Here is a 14,791-nt window from a genome sequence, read left to right as displayed (position 1 = left end):
GCTGGGCTTCAGAACCCAAACTGGCCGGCACCACACATGCGGCCCCCTTTGGGAAGCCAGCAGGGGAGGGGACCAGCCTGGGCCTCCAACCACCCAGCATGAGTGGCTTTTCTAAACCACAAACCTGACCAGGTTCCTCCTGTGTGTAGACGCCTTCAACGGTCTCCGTTCGCTTCTGAAGAAAATCCTAACAGCCTGGTCTAAAGCCCGACCACCATGGTCTTGCCCTCGCGTCTGACCTTGCACGACCCCACAGTCCCAGCACACGTGGCCCCTGGCGGGGCTATTTTCCTGTCCCTAAAGTGTCAGAACAGTAGCTGCCTGTTGTCGAGGTCCTGCTCAGGGTTTCTGAAGTCCTTTCCCAGCGGTGACAGCAGTGCCTCGGTAGGTGCTGGAGTCTCCATCCAACAGACTCGGGGGCTGAGCTTCAGAGAGTTAGGAGACGCGCCCCTGGCCGCGCGGCTTCCTGTCCGACTCTCCAGTTCTGTCCACCTTGACCTGCTGCTGCCACCTGGCCTGGAGGCACTGGAAAGTCACTTGGTCAGTCACTGAGGGACCCTTGCCGTCCCCCTGGGGGTCTCTCTTGGGTTCCAGTTGGTGCACGTGGTTTCCACCGTCTTCCCTAAGGAGGCCGTGAGCCCTGGGGGGCGTGCAAGTGTTGGCCTCCATGCCGCCAGCCCCTGGCGGGTGCCTGATGCACAACATCCTCGGTGATGGGAGAGCTCTGACTGGACAAGAAGAGGCACGCGAGTGAGGCTGAAGTCGAGGATTTGCTCCAGGTTGGCACCCGAGGCCTGGAGAAGGGTGGCTGGTGGCCCTGGGACACCCAAGCCGGTCGTGTGTCCGTCGAGGCCTCTCCCCCTGCTGTCCTCTCCTCTGGCTTCCGGTGCTCACCTCGCCGGGCCCTGCCTGGCCGCTCTGAAACGCGCCCTCAACGCATAGAGGGTTCATGGATGCGGGCATGGTAAAGGGCCCGGGTGAATTACTCAGAAAGTGTCTCAACTGATTTGCTTTTCACCCCCTCGACGGTCGGTGTCCTGAGAGCCATGGTTGCCTTGGGAAAGAAGAGTCGTCCCGCCTGCTGTGGTTTCCAGCTCGGAGCACGCGCCCTGCACATGCCGGGGCGGGGGGGGCGGGGGGGGGCACGCCCCTTTGTGCAGAGCCCCTCCTGCGTTTCTGGATTCACTGCAAGAGGGCCGGGGGGTCTGGGGAAGGGGCAGCATAATAGTCCAGGAGAAACCTCTCCTCTCCTGGGGGAGTGAGAACCCGGGCTCAGAGGATTTACCGGGGACACAGGACTGACTGGAGCTTCACCGAGGGAGGAGGAAATACAGTGATAAAATCCGGTGTTTTAAAATTATTACTCCCTTGGACTCTGAGAAAGAAGAGAAATCAGGTTCACTTTCAGCCAAGTTAGGGGATGGAAGAATGTGAAAAGAGGAAGGCCCCATGATGTTCACTAGGTCCTTCGATCCGATGAAAATCTGAGATCATTATCTTTGTGACTTAATTTCTTCTCTATGTCAGGTATGGTCCTAAAAACCTTAAGATGCCCCCTCTCTGGCAGTGTGAAATTAGAGATAAGAAGTCCTCCTCCACCCTCCCCATTCTGTAGTATTTAAAAGTTTTATTGGACTCACTTTTAAAAATTGTTTTTATTTTGTTCATTGCATGGGGAATAAACAATTATAGTTCACTTAATCAGCTTCCTGGAGGAGTTGGCCTTCACCGGCTGTTTAGAGACCAGATTTTGGGTTTTTTGTGTTTTTAATTAAAACGTAAGATATCATGTGAATTGTATGATATTTAACTTTATCCATGTTTCATTTTTTGGCCCCATCTAATGAGTTAATGTTTTCTGTATTAAAAGCATTTTTATGCAATAGCTAAAATTAAGTGGACTTTAGTGTGAAATATATTGATGTGAGTAAATTCAAGATACATTTAAGCTTGGTATGTCTACGAAATCAGATTAGATGAAGGTCACCAAGACCTGAGTGGCAGGAATTGCACAGAAGTTTTAAAAGCCTTCACTCTCTCACAAGCAGGAAAGCAGGTGTCTCAGTGGAGAGCTTCACCAAGGTCTGCCAGATTGTCAGGAACAGTGCAAACTGCTGCAGAGAGTGACAGGATGTGGTGGTGGGGGGGGGGGTGCCGTGGGAGGATGGGAAGGGCAGGGTTGGGAGCGGGTTTATGTTGTGAGGGGTGTGAAGAGAAAGCAGGGCTCAGGAGCTGCCCGGGGCCTGCGGTGTTATGGCGGCTCTGGCTCTGTTCTGTCTGTCTGCTCTAATGGCAACAGCAGAGCTTTGACAACTTCGTGAGGACAAAGACATCACCAGAACAGAGGGCGGGAGCAATCCAAGTGCCAGCAGACCTGTAAGAGAAGGAGATGGGCAAAAATGGGATGATTTAAGCAGCTCAGCGGCCGGCGGGCGGAGGGGCAGGGAGTCTGGGTCCCCGGGGAGAGCCGTGATGGGGGAGATGCCGCTGTCCCCTCTGTGCCCTGTCTCCGACCTGGGAACAACCAGAAATGAAACAGCAGGAAGCACTTGTTCGGTAGAAAGTGGAGCAGCCGCGTAACCGGGGGCTTATGGGCTCTTTCTCCCTGGAGAACTCTCAAAACTAGGCAGCCCTCCCCCACCTTCATGGGTTCAAATGGTGCTGCATGGAGACAGAGGGATTGCCTTGGTGGCCCAGTTGAGCAGCAGTTCAGAGACGGTGGTCTAGTACGACCACGAACTCTTCTTTCAAAGGACAAACAGTTGAAAAGGAAGTATCTAATAACTGGCGGGTGGGTGGTGGACGTCCCTCCCACCCTTTCCTTTTCTAGCCCCTGAGCCCGGGGGAATGGACGCCAGGGGTGCTGAGCTCCCAGTCAGGTTTGTAGCCGACACTGCTGGTCCTGATGAAGTAAAAGAACACGGGAGGCCGTGGCCAGGGACACCACATTTTTCGTTTAACTAGATTGACCATAGCCTTGACTCTAAATAGTCTGGGAGGCAGGCTGGCTCCCTCTGCCCCTAGATCCCCGGGCTCATTTAACAGATGCGGGGCCAGCAGGCGACACAGGTTTTGAGTGGAGTGGTGGGCGGCAAGGCAGCCCAGTTGGCTTGGCCAGGTTCTGTGCCAGAAGACTGCAGCCCTCTCTCTGGCCTGCGTCCTGCAGATTCACCATCGGGGGGAGCAGGAAGGAGTGACCCGAGCCCTTTAGGGAAGCAGCGGGTCCTGGGACGCGCTGGCTGAGGTGGGTAGCCTGAGGACACCCTCCCTCGTGGTCGCAGATTCAGACTCCACTCCCGGCTTCGTCCTCTGCCCCTTGCCCGGTGAGTGGGGGTGACCTCCAGGCCTTGGGCGGGCACAGCTTCAGTTTCATTTAGGATCCCCCAGGCCTTGCATCCCCTTGAGGCAAGCTGGCTGGGATGGCCTCCATGTTCTGCCTCGTATTAGCAGCTAAGTGATCTGGAAAAGCCCTGCTTCTCTCCCCGCCTCCCCCCTCCCCCCTCCACAAAGCTTACTTCCTCTTTCCTTCCCTCCTACTGCGGTATTCCATCCCTCACTCAGTAAGTGTGTACTGAGGACTGACCTCAGGTCAGGCGCATTCTGGCGGGAACCTCTCTGGGCATCCCTGGGAGGGGCAGGTGCTGCAGTCCTGTTGTAAAGTTGACTGGAAATGAGCTCGTGAATATTCAGATAGTCGCACCGTGCTGCCAGGAGCTCCTGGCGCTGTGTCCCTCCTCCCGCTGCCCCGGAAGGAAGAGCTCTACTTGGTGCTTGCCACCCCTGCCCCTTCTGTCCACCAGGGACAGTCTGCGGCTCCTTGGCCAAAGTACCATCGGGGGCCGTTTCCTCCCTGCAAACCGCCCTCACACCCACCTGGAGGGCTGTCCTCAGCACTGAGAGGCCAGCGCGTGTGGAAACCCCTGTCATGTGGTAAATGGTCATCTCCACTCCTTCTAGGTCCTCCTCCTCCCCTCCCTCCCTGTTCTCTCACCTGCCCCAGGCACCTTTAACTTCTCCCAAGGATCCTCCTCTTCCTCACCAACCCTTCAGGCTCAGAAACCCCTCCCTCCCTCCAGGTGACAACTACAGGTAGAGGTGGCCTTACGAGGAGGAGGACGGGGAGGAGAGGGGCTTAGAGATCCCAAATGGCTACGGGCTCCTGAGGCCAATAATGGAGCCTCGAGCTGCAGTGGGTTGGGGAGAAGGAGCTGGCCCTAGAGACACAGCCCATCTCGGGCGGGGACTACGAGACCCGGTTCCGCTTCGACCCTTCCTGCCCCTGAGCAGCAGCCGTGACCTTGAGCAGGAAGGGGGCGGGGCGCTGCGAGCTCAGAGGGATTGTGCGAAGGGGGACCCGGGTCTGCTCAGGGCAGGCCGCCCCCTGCACCTCCTCCAGCCCCCCCGCCCCCCGCCCCGCTCCTCCTCGTCCTCTCCCCCTCCTCCCGGACTCCGCCCCCTCCTGTCGGGTCTCCACCTCCTCCCCGGACCCCGCCCCCTCCTCCTGGTCCCGTCTCCCTCCTCCCCTTCCCTTCCCCCTCCTCTGGGACCCCGCCCCCTCCTCCGGGTCCCCGCCCTCCTCCGACCCCGCCCCCAGCCTCCTCCCCGCACTGCAGCGCGCACCACGGGTCGCGCGCCTCCCTAGCAGCGGCGCAGGCTGCAAGCTCAGCAAGTCTTGCGGCAAAGACACTCGGGCGAGTTGGGGCCGGGGCGCAGCGGGACTCCGGGCCGGGAGCGGACGCCTCCTCGGCCGTCGTCTGCAGCCCGCCGCCCCTCACGTCGGGGACCCGGGTCTCTCCTGGCTGGCCACCCCGGTGAGTCGTACCCCCGCGCCGTGGGGGGCACCGACCTCCACCTCCGAAGTTTCTGCTACTGAGCCGAGGGGCCTCGGGTGGGGTCTGCTCCAGGCGGTGGGTGGGGTCGGGGAACTTTGAGGCCAAGGGGGCCTGGCGCCCGCACCGTCCTTTGGGGGGAGTTTGCACGCGTCCAGATGAAGCTTCGTTTGGGGAGCTGGACCCGAGCGGCGAGGAGTCGGCTGCTCTGCCGGTTTGGGGCGGGAGGAGGGGGCAGATTTCTGCCCTGGGCACCCCGGGGCGAGCTGCAGGGCAAAGGGGAGGCCGACGTCCCCTGAACCCCCGGCCTCTGCGCCCCCCGCCCTTCCCGCGTCTCCGGGACGCCCCCCACTCGCGTCTCGCCCACCCCTGCCGCCTGAGCCGTCTCCAACGGAGGTTCTCTTGCCCCCGCCTCAAGCTTCGGGGACCGCCGGCCCCGCCGTCGTTGGGGGGGGGGGGCAGGGAGGGTCCTAGAGCTCCGGGAGGCGGAGACCCTGGATGGGGAGAAGGTGAGGAGGCAAACTACAGGGATTGTCTGGAAGTGAGGGTCCGGAGGAACTGGGACAAGGGCCGCGAGGGAGATGGAGGCGCCCCTCACCTCTTCCAAATCTCATGACTCAGCAGACCTAGGACGTCCCGTCCCGCGGCAGCCCTCCTCCCCCGCTGGGCACCCAGACCCACTCGCTTCCTGGGCTCCTTCATTTACTCTCCTGCTTGGGGTTCCCCCTTCCCCTGCCTCTATTCCCTCCCCGTCTCAGGACACCGGGTGGTTATTTTTTAACTGAAAAGATAGGTGATTTATCCTCTCTCCTTCCCCCTTTTCATTCCCACATTCCACAGGTGCCTCCAGGACACCCCCAGCCCATGGTGTGTGTGTGTGTGAGGGGGGCCGCCAAAGCCCCATCTCTCCCCTCTGCAGCAACCTCCCCCCTCCGCTGTTAGGGTAGAGGATTAAGTACTGGCCGCTGCTTTCTCCTGTGGTGGCCGAAAGCGGCACAAGGACAGAGGAGGCGGTGGCCCAGGAGGGGGCACTGCAGTGGGGAGAGAGGGCTGCCCAGATTGGAGTGGGGTGGGCACAAGGACCAGGAAGTCCTTAGGATCCAGGGGTACCCAGAAAGACGGGAGGGTGGGCTAGGGTCTGACCTGGAGAGCTGGGGGGCCCCCTCCCCCCAACCCCCACCCCTGCTTCGGCCCTGGGGGAGGCTCCCATGTATAATAGATGGCCCTCAACCCACCCATCCAGCTCCCTGTAACATGGGCACTTCATCAGAGGGTGTGACCGGAAGAACAGGGCAGGTTTAATCCTCCCAAGTCATCTCCCCCTGCTTAGGTCCGACAAGTCCAGTCTCCAGGCTGCTAGAAACATCTCTGTTACCACCAGAGAAGCCAAAGAGCCGTGCCCAGTGCCCCTAAAACCCAGGCACAGGGGCCGGTGGGAGGGGCAGGGCAGCTCTGATGCAGTGGGACGTGCCTGGCGTCCTGGTGAGCAGCGGCCTGGCAGGCACTGCAAGCTGCAGCCTGTGTCTGGGCTCTGGGGGTGAGTCAGCGCCAGGGGTCCTGGCCAGGCACACTGCGGCCTGGCCCAGAGAGCCTGGACCCAGCCCTTCTCCTCTCCACGCCCCCAGGGAATGACCAGTGCTACCTGGGTCCTCACCCCAGGCTCCTCTCTGCGGGTGAACTTCCCCTGCCCTGCTGGCTCTTGGACAGATGACCCTGGGGGGCCTGGCTTTTTCTGGGCACCTCTTGTGCTTGAGGCTCGCCCCCTCCCCTCCCTGCCTTGTCCAAGGGGGAGCTGACGCAGAGGTAAGCGTTCCACTTCTAGCCTCACGTGGACCTGGCCCTCTGTCCCCAGGAAGTAGAGCCCAGCCTACTGTACTGAGAGTCTGTTTTGCTCAGCAGTGCAAGACTTTTTTCCAGGCAACAGTTTTTAGGTGGGGGGGATTATGCAAATACAATTTTCATTTCTTCAGCTTTGGGACCTGCTACCCACTGATCAGGACCAGGGAAAGAGAAAGGTGTTAGTGTTTGTAAACGTTGCCCTTTCCCTACAGAAGAGCTTGCAGCTGGCTTCATCTCATAACTGGTGTTGGTTTTATCCCTGGGCAAAGCGCGCACCTAGTTGCAGACCTGGCAGGGGCAGGGAGACCCTTTCTGGAGCTGGGCCGGGCTCTCCTGACTTTGGACTGCAGCCGGAGGGCATCCTCCCTTTCACCCTCAGGCGGCTTCCAGGCAGATGCCACAGGGCTGTCCCTGGCACAGCAGAGACCTGCAGAAGCCTCTTCCCTGCCCTCCCCAAGCCAATCAATATTCCCCAGCCCCAGGCAAGTGTGACCTCTACTGGCCCCTCTGTCTCCCGCTGGGCGCTCAGCTGGGTCCCCTCAGGCAGAGGGCAGCAGGTGTGCGGGCTGGGAGTGGGTGTGGGGATGGTGGGGATGGAGGGGGAGGGGGCTGGGGCTCCTGGGCTGGGACAGTGGGGCTCGCCGCACCCCCCCCCCCCCCGCCCCGGACAGAGCGTCCTCATGGGTGGTCCGAGGCTGTGGATAAGGCGCCGCGGTTGGGTAGTTGGACTTTCCTGGTGTAGGTTCTAGCTGAAGCTGGGCTTGCTTTTCTTGAGCCAGACAACACAGGGTCCAGGGTGATGGGGGTACTCCTTCAGAACCGGAATGGCAGCCAGAGGGGATAGTAGCAGGTGTTTGCTCAGTACGGGGCGGGGTGCTTAACGTAGGAAGCAGCGAAGCGTAGAGGCTGGGAGCCCTACAGGCCTGGGTTCAAATCTCCTGACCACTGGTTACAGAGTGTGACTTTATTAATTCAACAAGTGCTTATTGGTGAGCCCTACTACGTGCCAGGCTCTGTTCTAGTCACTGTGGATACCACGGTGAGCACAGCAGACGAGATCCCTGCCATTTTGGATTTTGCGTTCCTCGGGGCCGAGGCAAGTTACTTAGCTGCTCTGAGCGTCAGGTTCTGCGTCACTCAGCCGTTAGTTTTTGGGAGTCTGCTATCTGCCAGGGGCTACGCTAGGCAGTGGAGATTCAGTGGGAACGAAACAGACCTGGTTCCTGCCTTCATGGCACTTACGGTCTAGTGAGTAACACAGTCAAACAGATAATTACATAGGTAATTAATCACAACTGTGACAGGTGTTAGGTGAGCATACAGGATGCTTGGAGAGCATATAATGGGCTAACCTGACCAGGTCTGGTGAGCTTCGTCTATAAAACAGAGGTGATAACACTCACTCCACAGGGTAGTAAGCACTTAATAACTGGTAACTGTCAACATAGCCCGCTGGACAGATAAAATTCTAAATTCTCTACGTGAACAATCACTGCACAGACAGCGGGTTGATACCCGTCATCCCCTCGGTTGGAGGAGCTGGGGTCCAGTCCTGCGTTGTCAGTGAGCAGGAAGCCCGCGCTGAGCTGCCTGGCTTCCTGCAGGAGTGTCACAGCGTGGATGTTTATCTGAGGCCGGGTGGTGACTGGAGCCGGGTCGCCTGGGCTCCCTCGGGCTCTGCCACTCACCCCGACTGTGGGCAAGTTAACCAAACTCTGTTTCTCAGTCTCCCCATCAGTAGAACGGAGATGAAACTCACACATGTGACACAGGTTCTTGGTGAGGATTAGATGAATCAGTTACAGGAACGTGCTTGGAGCAGCGCACAGCGCCGGGAGCGCCGTGGAAGCGCTTTTATCATTATTGTGTTGCCTCCTAGCACACAGACAGCTCCTTCTGGGTTCCGTAGCTGGACTGGGCACTTCCCCCTTGGCTTTTCTTAAAAACTCAAGGGAAGGAGCAGCTATAGCTTCCTTGGGCGCTCTTCCAGCGTTTCATCCCTCTGACTTTCAGGCAGCTATTTATGCCTCCCCAGCCGTGTCTTACCAAAGCTTAATTTTGGGGAAGGATTTGTCCCAGAATTCTTCACTTTCATCCCTGCAACTCAGAGTTCAGGGTAGTGGCCAGAGTGATGGGTAAATTTGGATCCTGGCCAGTCACTGTGAGTCTGGACTGCAGGGAGCCCCTGGCCACCGGCCCCTCCCCTAAAGACGTCTGAACTTCAGCCAGGGGTCCAAAGTTCCACACCAAGAAGGATCCCCAAATGCATGGGACGCAGAGGTGTCCTGAAAGCCCCCTCCCCGGGTACCCTCCGCCAGAGTTCCTCACCTATCTGGCCGTGGGACCTTCTGACCGAACACCAGGGTCTGGAGGTTGGTTGCTAGGCCCCTTCCAGACCTGGCCGCTTAGGAAAGTGGGGTACGAGTTGCTGGGGCCATTATAACGGTCACTGACCCTGGAGGGTTTGGTGCTACCGGGCAGTCCCCAGATTGGGGGTCGGGCGAAAGAAGAAGAAGGGAAGCCCGACTGCTGTTGTGAAGTCAGGAGAGGCTCATCTCCGGCTGCTCGTCTGGGGCCTTGGAGCTCCGCGTTCGCCATGGGCAGAGCCGCAGTGGCCGGCGTGGCCGGGGGGACACGGAGCTGGGGGGTCGACCCGCTGCTTCGTCAAGCCCTCCTCTCCCTCGGTCCGTCCCCCGTGATGAAGCTTTTGCCTCTCTCGTCACTGCGGTCCTCGGAACAGCCACCCCTGTCCCATTTCACAGTGAGGCGGCAAAGGCCCAGAGAAGTTATGTGACCTGTTCAAAATCTCGCACCACCGAGGGGGGCGTCCTGGGGGCTCTCCTCCCCTCCCTGCCCCTTCCCACCAGCTCCGCCTGTGGAGCCCTCGACAGACACGCTCACGGGTCCTCAGGGATGAGGCCATTCATACTCTGAGCACAAGCAACAGACGTTTCCCAGATGAGGTGGCGACCCCTTGGCAAAATTGAGCCAGCCTCCTGCGCTGGTGCTGGGTTTTCATGGCACTCGCCAGGGCGCTTGGGCAGCCTCAGGAGCGCCTGCCCTGAAGGGGTGGGGGTGGGGAGCCGTGGCGGGTGCGCCAGAGAGATGGAGGGGCCCCGGCCTCAGTAGCCTCGTCTGAGTGGGACGCTGGCTTGGCACCAGGAGCCTCCGCAAGGCCCGAATTCTCTAATTACAGGCTTCCTCTGCCTCCCAGCAGCAGCAGGACACAGGCCTGTGTACACGCGCGTGTGTATACACGTGTGTGCACGCGTACGTGTGTGCGCATGCATGTTGGGGGCCGTGGGGACCGACTGGATAGAGAGGGGCTCCTTGGAAAGCAGAGGGAAATGGGATCGAGTTGGTGTCTGACTGCTCCTCCTTCACGTCCGGGCTTGAGAAGGCAGGATCCTCGTGGCACTCCCAGCCCTGCTCCCAGCCTGGCCGGCGAGGGCAGCTAGGGCCACCCACAGGCTCCTCCTTGGCTCCCGTCCTTCCACTCCCGGTGCAGATGGACTAAGACCTACTCCTAAAAGGTGCCAGCGCAGAAGGGAGCAGCCTGGGAGCGCCCCCGCGGGGCAGGGCGTGGCGCCTGGGGGCTGGGCCTCCAGGTGCTCCTGGCCCAGGACTGCCCCCCAGAGCCAGGTTTCCTCTGACTGTGGAGCCCTCTGTGCCCTCCGCCAAGAAGCTGGGAAGCCTGAGGCCCATCGCTGGGCACCCCGGGACCGGGGTGGGACCGTGGCCGGGAGGGGGGAGGCTCCCCTGAGGTCTTTGTGGGGACCAGGCGCCTCTGAGTGGGATGGGGCGTCCTCAGGCCACGGAGAGCCCTAGCAGGGCCTCCCATAACTGGGCTGATGCCGTGGCCCTGGAATTTAGAACTTAGGGAATATTGCAATTAGAGCATAATTCACCCATGCCATGCATTTAGTATCGAGGGTAGTGGCTGTAACTGTGAGCCTGGTGCTAGGGAGATGGGAACAGAGAAATGAACGGAGGAGTGGGAGGGGCTCTGAGACTGAGGATAGGGGGGGCGGGAGGCACTTAACCCTCCCCGGAGCCCAGCAGAGGCAGGGGTACGGAGGCCAAATCACGGACGCTCACCCCAGTCCTCCTGCAAGCCCTTTAGCTCAGGCTGCCCGGCGGGGGCAGGGTGGGGACAACGGCAGCTGGTCGTTGGGGAGGCGAGGGGGAGATGGCTCTGCACCCGGCTTCCTGCTCGGCTGTGGAGAAAGCAGACTTGTCACCAACTGCAGCGGGTGCGTGCGTGCGTGTGTGCGAGTGAGAGGGGCTGCCTTGCACCTTCATCTCTCAGCCCCTGTCTTCCCATTCTTTCTCCTTGTAGCCCCTTCCTCACGCCCACTCCTAGGTTCGGTTTCCTCTGAAGCGCAGATGCTGTGCTGTCGGCACCAGGTGGGGTGGGCACGCGTGTGTGGCCTGGGGCCCGTGGGGCTGCCTGTCTGTCCCCTCCCGGAGCAGAGGTGACATCCCCAGGTCAGCTTTGGAGTGCAAGGACCCCCCCCGAGGGCAGGAAGGTGTGCGTGGAGTGTCTCCTCCTGACCCCGACTCTGGTCTGAACTGATCACCCCGTGTCTCGGGCGTGTCCTTTTGGAAAGTGACCGAGGGAGCCACTTTCCTGCTGTTTACAGAAACGAAGCCCTCTGTGACCTTTGTGACCTCCTGTGTGTGTTTGCACAAAAGCCAGCACACCGTCCTTCATCTCTGTCCTCCTGGGGCTGCCTGGCTCCCCCTTCACTGTCAGCTGTGGTCCCTTGTGCCCACTGACATGGGCCCATCTCAGGCCCAGTGATGGGGTCGGAGGTCAGGGGCCAGGCCCTTGGGTTCCCTGTACCCACCTGGAGGGAGGGGTGCAGGGAGGGTAAACAAGAACCTGGGGGCCGAGTGCTTGGGATCCCAGGAAGCAGGCCTGGGGGCTGACGCCCAGCCCCGCCGCCAGGAGCCAAGGAAGGTGGAGGTGTGGCCGGGTCGCTGTGAGCAGGAAGCACGGGGTTAAGTGACAGGAGGGGACAGGGCTGGCTCTCCCAGGGTGACTCTCCCGCGGGGAGGAAAAGGCATCCCTTTAATGAGGCTGCCCTGGTTCCAGATCCATCCTGGCACTGCAGGGGGCAGAGGGGAGCACAGCCAAGAAATTGGATTAGCTTTTTTTTTTTTTTTAATAAATTTATTTATTTATTTATTTATTTATTTATTTATTTATTTTTGGCTGTGTTGGGTCTTCGTTTCGTGCGAGGGCTTTCTCTAGCTGCGGCGAGCGGGGGCCACTCTTCATCGCGGTGCGCAGGCCCCTCACTCTTGCGGCCTCTCGTTCCGGAGCACAGGCTCCAGACGCGCAGGCTCAGTAGTTGTGGCTCACGGGCCCAGTTGCTCCGCGGCATGTGGGATCTTCCCAGGCCAGGGCTCGAACCCGTGTCCCCTGCATTGGCAGGCAGATTCTCAACCACTGTGCCACCAGGGAAGCCCCTGGATTAGCTTTATGATGCTGGGAACTGGGCGCTCCTGGGGGCAGGGAGGGGACAGGGCCCAGCCCGCGGTCGGCAACCGCCCTGAGGTCTGGGGCTTTGTGGGGAGACCCGGGCCCACCCCCAGCCAAGCAGGGCTCCTGGGGGAGGAGCAGCAGGAGCGCCCAGAGGTCATGGACAGTGACAGAAGCCAGGTCCTCACCCCTGCAGAGGCTGGGAGGCGTCCCCAGGCTTCCCCCAGGGGTAGCTGGTGAGCGGGGGTGGAGGGGGATATGGGAAGGCAGATCCAGCGCCGTGGTCTCCGAGGTGGGAAGGACAGGAAGTCTTGCCGTCTCTGTTCCGTGGCTTCCGCGGCTCTGGCTCTGGGAGGCTGGGGTCAGATCATCCCGGGAGGGTGAGCGGAGGGCGGGGAGGCCTGGAGGCTGCTGGAAGGCTGCCTCCGGGCAAGGGTGGGTGCCTGCACACACGCACTGGGCCCTGTGGGGCCCCATGTCCTGCTCTTCACGGCCACACCAGGTGAGTGACGGCGCTGGCACGTGGCTGCTTCCCGGCTCAGCCATCCTGGGCTACCCACCATAGTCCAGGAGTGGGGCGAGACCAAGGCAGGAAAGGATGGGTTCCGCCAGCCCCGGATGGGAAGGGTCACTGGAGCAGTTTGTCCTTTCCTGGGGAGGGCGGTGGGCGTCCAGACCCTGGACGTGTCCCGTGGGGTCTTCCAGCTGCAGCGGGAGTTCTTCGCTCTCCAGCTCTCCTCCCCTCTGGCTCATCCTCCTTGCACCCAGGAGCTGAAGGTGGGCCCTGGGCTGGCACTAGTGGGCAGAGAACTCAAGAGTGATTGGAGGTGCTCAGAGGATGGCAGGGGCCTCCCTAGGGCGGGTTGGGACCCCCAGGACTCTCAGTTCTGGGGCCCTGGGCTGTGGCCCTTAATGAACTAGACGGATCCGAAGCGGCCCCCCTTCCAGAGAGCATTTCCTTCTTGTCTGGGGTTTGCGGCACCTCCGGGCATGTTGCTCAGGGTAGGGAAGAGCCACGATTTCACACAAACACACAAGGCACACCCGCTGTGCACACGCGGCTGGCAGCCTGCCCGTGGGCATGGGTTCCTCTCTCTCACATTCTTTGGAAATTGAGGATGAAATTGACCCTGAGGCCGTATCTCCAGGCTGCAGCTCCTCCTGGAGGGGGTCGCTCAGGGGCCGCAGGGGCTTGGTGCGGGGTGGGTGAGATGGTGCGTGTGTGTCAGGACCTGGCGCGCTGCCCTGGTGACAGAGGTGTTTGGGGAAGGACGAGGGGGGAGAGGCACGTACAGAAGCGTGTAGACTCATTCACTCCTTCCAGCAACCTGAAGGCTCGCCTGAAGCAGGGGCCTCTCAAACCAGCCCCCAGTGTCAAGCATCCTTTCCGTGCTTGAGTTCTCCAGGGAAGGAAAGTCACGACGTCGCCTGTTCTCCGTCCTCAGTGTTGGAGCTGGTAGAGAAGCAGGGCCCCCGGCCTCACAGCCCCTCCCTGTGTGTCCCTGGCCAGGCCCCCACCCCCTCCAGCCTCCCACTCACTCACTCACTCGTTCATTCCACCCACGAGCAGGCACTCTGCTGGAACAGAGCTGACCGGTCCCTGCCCTCGGGGCCCTTACAGTCTGAGGAGGCAGGACAGTAAACAAAAGATGGTCACTTAGTTACGACTGTGATAATTGGTATGAAGTAAAAAGTGCCCAGTGTCCCAAGGGTTTATGCTGGGGGCGCCCAGCAGTTGGGAGTGGTGGGGCTCAGCCTGACTCATGGGCTGCGGAGGGGCCTTCTCCTGGGCCGGGAGGTCCCTCCGGGACTGCCGGGGGTGTGGGTGCACCCGTGCAGCACTGCACCTGTGGGCGGGGCTGTGGGAGGAGCTCTGAGTTGGGGGCAGGGCCTGGGTTGTAGAGGGACGGGCAGTGTGGTCTCTGCCTTCAGTTTGCCAGGTGGCCTCCAGCTGGTCACCTTCCCTCTTTGTAGCTGTCCCTTCCTCTGTAAAATGAGGAGATTGGCTAGAAAATCCTGCCGCCCCTTCTCAGAGCCCCAGGAAAGCATTCAAGGTTTTCAAAGGCCAAACTATAGTTCTTCCCCTGGAGGTTGGGACAGGAATTCAGGAACAGGGCCGAGAAGGCTCCTTGGCCCTCCCTCCAGAGAGCAGGGGGATGGAGAACAGCTCGAGAGCCAGGGGTGTCTCAGATGGTGAGTGGATGTGCAGGTGTGTCCCCAGTGTGGCTGGGGTCAGGGATGGAGACGGGACAGGAGAAGTGGCTGGCACTGCCCTGAGCGGGGGGGGGGGACTAGAGCAGCGGTTGAGAACTGAAGCACGCAGGGCTTAGGGTAGGTATTAGGCTGCACTTTCCTGCTTGTGGCACTGAGACATCTGGCAGGTGATCAAAGGGGTGAAGAGAGGGTGTCGGATAGATGTTCCAGAAAAGCAGAGAAAGAGCTTTTCAGAGAGAGTGTGCGGAGGTGCGGGTGGTGGATGACCTCCCAAGGTCTCCCCCTCAGACAAGTCCACGGATCTCTCCTCCTGGCTTAGCCACTGATGTCAGCACCGTCTGGAGGTCTGTGAGAGGGAGATGTCAGGTCCTCTGGGAAATGAGTTTTTGAGCATGAACTGTCCCTAGTTCCCGTCTCTTGA

The 14,791-nt window shown here is 60.4% G+C and overlaps 1 protein-coding gene across 1 annotated transcript in view; it reads left to right on the top strand.

The window, feature by feature from the left end:
- The first annotated feature begins 4,761 nt into the window (after positions 1 to 4,761).
- Positions 4,762 to 14,791, top strand: part of SYT2 (synaptotagmin 2) — an 83,932-nt gene continuing 73,902 nt past the window's right edge. Inside the window, exon 1 of the mRNA XM_068541920.1 lies at positions 4,762 to 4,811. The gene's annotated coding sequence lies outside the window, so the exon portion shown is untranslated. The remainder of the gene's footprint in view (positions 4,812 to 14,791) is intronic.

Source organism: Eschrichtius robustus, chromosome 3 (assembly GCF_028021215.1).
Source record: "Eschrichtius robustus isolate mEscRob2 chromosome 3, mEscRob2.pri, whole genome shotgun sequence".
Classification (NCBI taxonomy): domain Eukaryota; kingdom Metazoa; phylum Chordata; class Mammalia; order Artiodactyla; family Eschrichtiidae; genus Eschrichtius; species Eschrichtius robustus.
The sequence above is the reverse complement of the archived record's forward strand: the minus strand, read 5'-3'. Positions and strand labels throughout refer to the sequence as shown.